Source organism: Mchenga conophoros, linkage group LG11, assembly GCF_057382185.1.
Source record: "Mchenga conophoros isolate Kocher_MC1m ecotype Shallow Benthic linkage group LG11, M_conophoros_male_GT1.1, whole genome shotgun sequence".
Classification (NCBI taxonomy): domain Eukaryota; kingdom Metazoa; phylum Chordata; class Actinopteri; order Cichliformes; family Cichlidae; genus Mchenga; species Mchenga conophoros.
In genome coordinates this window covers 37,111,273-37,119,694 of record NC_140536.1, presented here as the reverse complement: position 1 = coordinate 37,119,694, position 8,422 = coordinate 37,111,273, and positions in this window count along the sequence as shown.

Here is an 8,422-nt window from a genome sequence, read left to right as displayed (position 1 = left end):
AACACCGAGTCTCTTTTTATCTGAATCATCACAAAGTTTTCTCTGTTTGCATCACTTGTCATGATTTGGAGTTTGAGCCTGTTTATCAGCACCGACCTGTCTGCTGCTGTCTTCTTCTTCTGTTGCAGCCTCCAGACGTCACTGAGGACCAACGAAGAAGAATGAGGCCAACGCCACTATCACCTGTAATATACCTGCTGCTGTCTCTTTTTATCGTAATCATCACAAACTGTTTTTCTTCACATTTGCTCTGTTCTCCTTGTTCTTTCAAAATAAATGAACACTCCTGCCACCATCAAAATAATAAAACTTAATTTAAAGGTTCTCCCCACAACCTTGTGTGTTCTGTAACTCCTCAGTAAGTCCGGTGAAAATGAGCCCTGTCTGCTCCTTTCTGATTCAAAACTCTCACTGTGCCTCTTTAGTAAATCCCAACTGTAGCTTTTTAACACTAAAAGTTGACTTTGCACCTGCTGCAAAGCGTTAGGAAATCTGGCCATATTCCAACTCGCATGAAGAAGTGAAATTTTCCATCCATCTGCAGTCTAAGCAGCAGGGAGAGCAGGGTGATCAGCCAAGCAAAGAGCCAGATCTCTCCAGCGTGTCCTGGCTCTGCCCTGGAGCCTCCTCCCTGTAGGACATCCCTAGAAGACGTCAGTTAAGCGACCAGGATGCCAGTGATAGAGACAAATGACAGAGCTCCTCCTGTCTCTAAGACAAAGACCAGCGACGCTCCAACCACAGCTCATTTCATCTCACCCCGTGGAGATTTGCTCCGTCACTGTCACAACTACTACAATGACCTCACCTGCAGTGATGGGTGAGTCCTTCTCCTCTTCCCCGGATTCGATTCGATGTTCTCTGTGGAAGGCGTGGCAGTGGGAGTGGCCACTACCTCCTCTCAAATCAAGTTACAGTTTGCTAGAATCATTTCAGGGCCAGCTAAAAGTCTTGCTTCATGTCCTGTCCAAACTCCTACTGAATTTTCCTCTCAGCCGCTGCCTGGGCCACACTGGTCCATGTTGAGGCTGCAGCTCATGCTTCCACCATGTGGAAGAGGCCTCTGCAAGACCCTCCCGGGACATATATGTTTAGAAACGCCAGGTCTGTCGGGTACCAAGCACCTGATTCAAGTCACCACCAAGTGCTGATCAGCTGAGCTTCTCTCTCTTCACCCGTGTGTCCAAGAAACTGCAGATCTGATGGTATGATGACAAAATCAACCACTGACCTGTAACTGAGAGTCCCGTTCAACACCATCACTCACTGAATCACACACGCTCTCTTTCTAAGGAGTGCTGGAACATCACATTTTCTCTCTGCACTCATGTTAAAGTCAACTTTAACACTTAACACCTGTTAATGTCGGTGTAAACCTGCCTCCACTGGTTTACACCGACCTCAGCAGGCATTTCCTGCTTCTAATCTCTGCTCTAAATCAGATTCCATAACAAAGTGGTTGAGTCGCAGTGTTGTGATTAAGTCTGCACTGTGTACTGTTTCAGCTGTCGTCACATGCAAAGTGCCCACTCAGAGAGAAGGTTATAACCTACATGTGGCTGACGCTTCCTGTTGGTGACCCATATTTGTCAGTAAACAGCTAACCACAGGAAGCTGCAGGCTGAATATTGCTCCATTACTTTATTACCTGCTGTCACAGAGCAGATATATTGACTGGACCCTTGATTAGCGATGCCCTGCTAGTATTGGCTTGGACCCTTTTTGCATTCAGAGCTCTCTTAGTCCTGAGATTCAGTAAGATGCTGGAAACGTTCCTCAGAGACGTTAGTCCATAAGGACAGATGGTGTCATGAAATCAATATCCTTAGTGTCCTTATTTTCCTATTATATTGTTTTATGTACTGAAGGCTTGTAGAGCAAGGCCACTTTTGACTTTTGCTCAGGTATCAGACACCTGATCAGGTGACTGATCAGACACCAAAGTCTGGGAGCATTTCCCCACAAAAACGCTCTGCCAGTGTTTCAGGCTCACCCAAGGATTCCTCTGACATGTCAGAGATGAGGTCTGTATCAGCGTCATCTTCTGATGCTGAGAAAATTTCCAGTGACCTCGCCGTTCTCCTCATGATGAGAGTCATCAGAAAATCCAAACCTGAAACTCAGCACTTTTTTGCCAGTGCAGCATGTACTACAAAAGAACCTGACGCGATCCTCAAGCGTCTGAGAGATCTGATGCAGCCTGAACTCAGCAGCACAGAGTCCGTCACAAGTCTGATGAAGGACAAGAAAAAGTTCATCAAGAAAATGACCAAATGCCTCATCAAGGAGTTTGGCTCCCCAGACACTGTGTTAAAGGCTGCGATGGCAAAGGATGCGTCTTTTGATGAGGTTCTGACAAAGCATCTAAAAATGCGCCTCGGAGTCATCCCCGGTCCTCCCAAAAAGTCCAAAATTTCCAGGTTTTTTTCAGCGTTGGGAAAAACTCTGCGAAAACCCTTCAGGTGGTTCACTAAAGCCAGAGATGATTGAAATGACCATCCTGGCTTTTCCCCGCCGCCCTGCTTCTTTTAACATCTTGAAGCAGAATTTTAGCACCAAATCCAAATTCTAACAACTGTAGTTCACGCCATCTCGTCTCCTTTTTGATTTCCATCCCCCCCAACCGGTCGCAGCGGATGGCCGTCCCTTCTGAGCCCGGTTCCGTTGGAAGTTTCTTCCTGTTAAAAGGGAGTTTTTCTTCCCCACAGTCGCCTCGTGCTTGCTCAGAGGGGGATCGTTTGATTGTTGGGGTTCTCTGTAGTACTGTAGGGTTTTGACCTTACAGTACAAACAGGGAGGAGACTTTGTGATTTGGTGCTTGATTATGCAAAATATCTAATTTGGCATAAAATAAAAATTTAAAATAATTAAAAATACATTCCAACTTTGTTTGTGTTCTTCTTCTGTTGTCAAATATGTAGAAAGTGTTGCACGTGTGATTTTAGTCATTTAGCATCAACATGTAGCCAACATGTGTCTGTTTGTGATCCTGCTGCATCTGTTTTTGTCTGATTTGTATTGATAATAATAATAATGATAATAATAATAATAATAATAATAATAATAATAATAATAATAATAATAATAATGATAATACTTTTTATTTATAGGCGCCTTTCAGACCCTCAAGGTCACCTCACAGTAGCACGTAAACAATACCATGAAAAACATAAGAAAAATGTATATATAGCAAACATGGTAGATAAAATTTAGACATAAACAGTCATAAAAGTAAATATAAAAACTGAGCAGGTAAAAACGGCCTAAGACAGACCAGGTGTATGCAATTCTAAACAGATGGGTTTTGAGTAGTGATTTAAAAGTATTGAGACAGTGTGTGGAAGTATGCCCTAAGAGTGGGGCTTTCCCACACTGCGTTGGCGTTATTCATTTTCAAGCTGATATCATTTGTACAGTTAGTTTTATGTCTACTGTTTTTCTGCACACAGTATACAGCAGTTCCTGCAAAATAAAATGGATGGAAGGAAATCCATTACAAGCTGTAAATCCGCCTGAATGAAGCTGTAGTTGGTGCATTTGGCCTCTGGGAGGCAGTGTTGCATTCAGCTTCTACTTTGGACCAAACGCTGATGCAGATTTGAGCTCAGGTTAAACTGACTGAGAATGCAAAAATACAGGTGGAGCCGACAGCAGACCCTTTAAGTGCTCATCTGCTTCAGCTACACCCACCATGCACAAGCAGCTCACATGAACTGGGTGAAGGAGGCTGGACAATCGCATGAAGTGGGTTTTCAGAGGATCTCTGGACTGAGCTGAAGCAGTTTGGACCCTCTGAGTAAAAACACATAAAAGCTGGTTGACACGTTCTGAGTCTCGGCTCGTGTTCAGTCATCTTTTCTCTTTAATTCGCCTGTTAAAGCAGGAGAAATAGTTTTTCTGGTTTGGGATCAGGCAGACTTCTGCATCGGGGTCAGGAAACACAGGACAGACATGAGAGGCTTCTTTATTATTACAAAGATGGTTTCAGACTGCAGTTTGGTTGTTGTTACATTCAATAAAGTGTAAAAGTGTTCATGTTTGACATGAGATGGTCAAACTTGTGTAGACGCAGGGAGTTTCCAATAAGAAAGAAGCTCTAAAATAACAAGACAGGAAGAGTGTTAACACACACACGGCAATACAAAAAGAGAAGTAAGTGGATTATTCTGGACTGAGGTCAGATTGTCTTTGAGGAAGTTTAAAGTTAAAGAAAATGTGGAGATCATCAAACATCGTTTCCAAGCTAATGTCCATGACCCACATCAACTCATGGACTGAACATACACACACACACACACACACAACCACTAGCACTTTATACAGCCTCTGTAGAAATTAGCCACATATCTCACTGATCTAAACTGCGCTACTGTAAACGCCGTGTAGACAATCATACTGTACAATACAATAATTATAATTCTATAAACGGTTTATAGAAGATCAACCATCTTCTATAAACCACATGCAAGTTATAACCAGCTGTTTATAACTTGCATAGTTCATATTGATATCCTGTTCATAGCCTGTATACTCACTACAGCCTGCACATACTTAGAGCTTATTCATGACATACCTTCATACCATGAACATTGTAACAGACCCATTTCTGTAATACATCTATATTGTGGCTAAAGCACTTTCTGGATGGATGCAAACTGCGTTTCATTGCCTTGTACTTGTGACGTGTGCAATGACAATAAAGTTGAATTCTATTCTATTCTCGTGGTGCAATGTGAAGGTTTGGCCAGCAGATGGCGCCATGGTCTTAAACTCCTTAGAGTGTTACTGTGGAGGTGAAGGGCTGGACTTTTAAATGGTCAGTCACACATTTTCAGGAAGAACGATGAAGTCCTGAAGGAAAACTCGATCATTACCACTCAGACCTTTTCTACTGTTAGCATCTCTGAATAACAAAAATGTTATTGTCCAACAAAACGAGCATTTTTCTAAAGATAAAAAAGAGTCAAATCAACCTGTGAACATCAGCCATTAAAAATCAGCTGATCAGTCACTTCCTGGTGGGCAGACTAAACCGACCCAGAGTCACAGCTCCCAACTTTGGAACAGCTTTCCTCAGCCCATCATTTACTTTATCTCATTCTCACGAAAGCCCCTCCCATGGTAAAAGAGAAAATAACAAACAATACAATTATTCAAAACACATGATCATCATGAAAAGGAAAAATAAAGACATGCATCTGTAAACACATCAGCCACGTCCATGTCAGGGCAGCGACTGCTGACAACTCATTTTATAGATGAGCTTTAATCTGTTTCCTGTTGTTTTTGGCTTTTGTTCCTCTAATGTGCGTGTGCGCGTGTGCGTGTGTGTGTGTGCGCGTGTGTGTGCGTGTGTGTGTGCGCGCGCGCGCGTTTCTGTGTTTCTGTGTGCGTGTGCGTGTGTGCGTGCGTGTGTGTGTGCGTGTGTGCGCATGTGCGTGTGTTTCTGTGTGCGTGTGCGCGTGCGCGTGTGCGCGTGCGCGTGTTTCTGTGGTTTTGTGTGCGTGTGTGTGCGCGCGCGCGCGTGTGTGTGCGCGTGCGTGCATGTGCGTGTGTTTCTGTGTTTTTGTGTGCGTGTGCGCGTGTGTGTGTGCGTGTGTGTGCGTGTGTGCGCATGTGCGTGTGTTTCTGTGTTTTTGTGTGTGCGTGTGTGTGCGCATGTGCGTGTGTTTCTGTGTGTGTGTGTGTGTGTGTGTGTGTGTGTGTGTGTGTGTGTGTGCGTGTGTGTGCGTGCGTGTGTGTGCGTGCGTGCGTGTGTGTGTGTGCGTGCGTGTGCGTGCGTGCGTGTGTGTGCGTGTGTGTGTGTGTGTGTGTGCAGCAGGGGTGGACGTAACGAATTACAAATACTCACGTTACTGTAATTAAGTAGATTTTTTGGGTACTTGTACTTTTATGAGTAATTTTTCAAGTGTGTAATTTTACTCATACTTGAGTACAACTTACACCATGTAATCTGCTTGGCTACTTATAAAATCAAAAGTCGCTACTGAGTACACCCACAATTTGAATTAATATTCAAACCTTTCATCTGCATTTTTGCAGCCAATAACGCTGTGCAATAGCGACCGCGCCAATTTAAGACGTAAGCAAAGAATAAACTCCGCTGCAGCAGCAGGCACAGGTGTCTAGAGGTGCTAAATGGTGGAGTATAAACTACTTTATAGACGGAAGATTTGGAGACAAAGAAGCCAAAATGAAGACAGAGGACCCTGCTCTTGCTCTTGACGAAGGCGGTCGCACTTTTCTCCTCTCCTCCTCCTCCTCTCCCTTATCTTCCCTGCTTAGCTTCTTATGTCCTTGTCTTGTGTTTTTTTTTTTGTTTGTTTTTTTTCCCCACCATCCCCCCACCCCTTTACCCCTGTATGGCTCTCAACTTCATCACATTCGTGTATCCAAACAGCCCATATTTACACCCGTCTATACACAAGAATCAGCACAACATTCAAGAACTCTGATCAGAAGGGCCTAACCAAGGATAAATTCAGGGTAAACCCAGAGGAATTTACGTCATCTCTATATTCTGTCAAGTCCAAAGACGGTAATACTGAAAGAAATGGTCTCCAAATTTTTTTAAAGGTTCCGTATTTCCCTTTTACACTATGCGATATCTTCTCAGGTGTACAGTAGGATGCTAACTCATTAATCCAATATCTCAGTGTTGGAGAATTTTCAGATTTCCAATGTGTCAGAATACATTTTTTAACTGCAGTACTTGCAAGTAAAATAAAATATTTCTTGTGGTAATCCACGTTTATAGAATCTATGTCACCTAAAATCCATAGTTTTGGGTCCATTTCGACTTGGATCCCAATCACCCTTGAAATTATTTCAGTAGTCCGTCTCCAGAACTCCTCTATTACTGGGCAATTCCACAGCATATGAAGGAGATCACCATCTATCACCTTACATCTCAAACATTTGGGAGAGTAATTAATATCAATTTTATGTAATCTGTAAGGTGTATAATATGTCCTGTGGAATATATTAAATTGCATTTGTCTATGATTTGTGGAAATTAACATGGTCTGTGCCTGTTCCATTAGATGGTACCATTCTACCTCTTCATAAACATAGCCCAGATCTGCCTCCCATTTTCTTTTCAGAGCCGTTTTGTTGTAGTCAGGTAATTTTTCATTAATAATAGTGTATATTGAAGATGCTATTCCTTTTATTGACTTCCATGGTTTGGTGCAAAGATGCGTTTCAAAAGGACTTTCTTTGGGAATCTCAGGGAAAGTTCCTTTGGTTTTTTCTTTGATCCAGTCTCTTATTTGTAGAAATTTAAAAAAAATTTTGGTCTGGAAGTTTAAATTTTTCCTTTAGTTGTTGGAAGTCAATAAATGTGTCATTATTGTATAGATCGTGTTTTTACTTACTTTTCCCTGGAACATTCTCTCACAGTCTGTTCTCTAAAACCTAAAAGAGGAATTATGGATTGGATCAACTGGTCACTAAATGCAATCGACACCCCTTTCTCAACGAGAAGTTTGAGCTTGGGTGAGCCTGAGTGCTGAATAGGGATGGGTACCGGTGTCCGGTGCCATGATGGCACCGGTTCTGACATAAACGGTAGTAACCAGACCGAAAAGCAGCGCACATTTCGGTGCTTTATTTCGGTGCTTTTTTTTCCTGAGCTGTGATACACTTCTAGCCAATCATTTTACGTTTCCGAGGATAGTAGGCGGGGCCGCCAGGTACGTACGTTCTGTTAGAGCAGAGCTACAGATTAAAAATGTCCAAGGCGAAGCGGTCAAAAGTCTGCCTGTACTTCACAGCAAAATATGCAAACTCAGCAGCAACAAGTGCTTTAAGCTGATACTGTGATACTGTCAAAGGAGGTAACACCAAGAATCCGATTAAACAGCTGGCAACGCATAGCGTTTTTTTTAAAAGCCGAGAAATGCGCCGTATTTGATAGCTTGCTGCCAGACCTCACACCGTGCATGTCGGGTGGGTTGCCAGTTATCGGACCCGGAGCAACATCCCCCAAAAACCCGAAGAATAGAGTCCTGGCCCCTAGCCCTGCCAGTGTAGCAGGAATGATGAGGATGATGATGCAGCAGCAGCCGTTCTTCTCTGCGTGAGTAGCTTAATGTTGTTCGTGTGTAATTTACGTTGAGTAGGCTAACCACGTTATTACATTAATGCATGTAAGGTGAACTAGCAAACATCATCATAGCTACATGCGGCTGTCTTCTTGTTTGATGGCAGATACTCCCTTCACCCTGGCCAAAAAGGCTAAAATGACCAAAGAAAAAGTGGGAAACAGTTAAACATGAGAGGTTTTTGGAAAAAGTTTGTGTTTTTTCCATTGATTAAGCACTGCTTCCAGCCAAGAGTGATGCCATATATGCCACATAGCTGCAGAAAAGGCACACATTGTTGTCTTTTTACAAAAAAACCCAGCTGAACATGAGAGGTT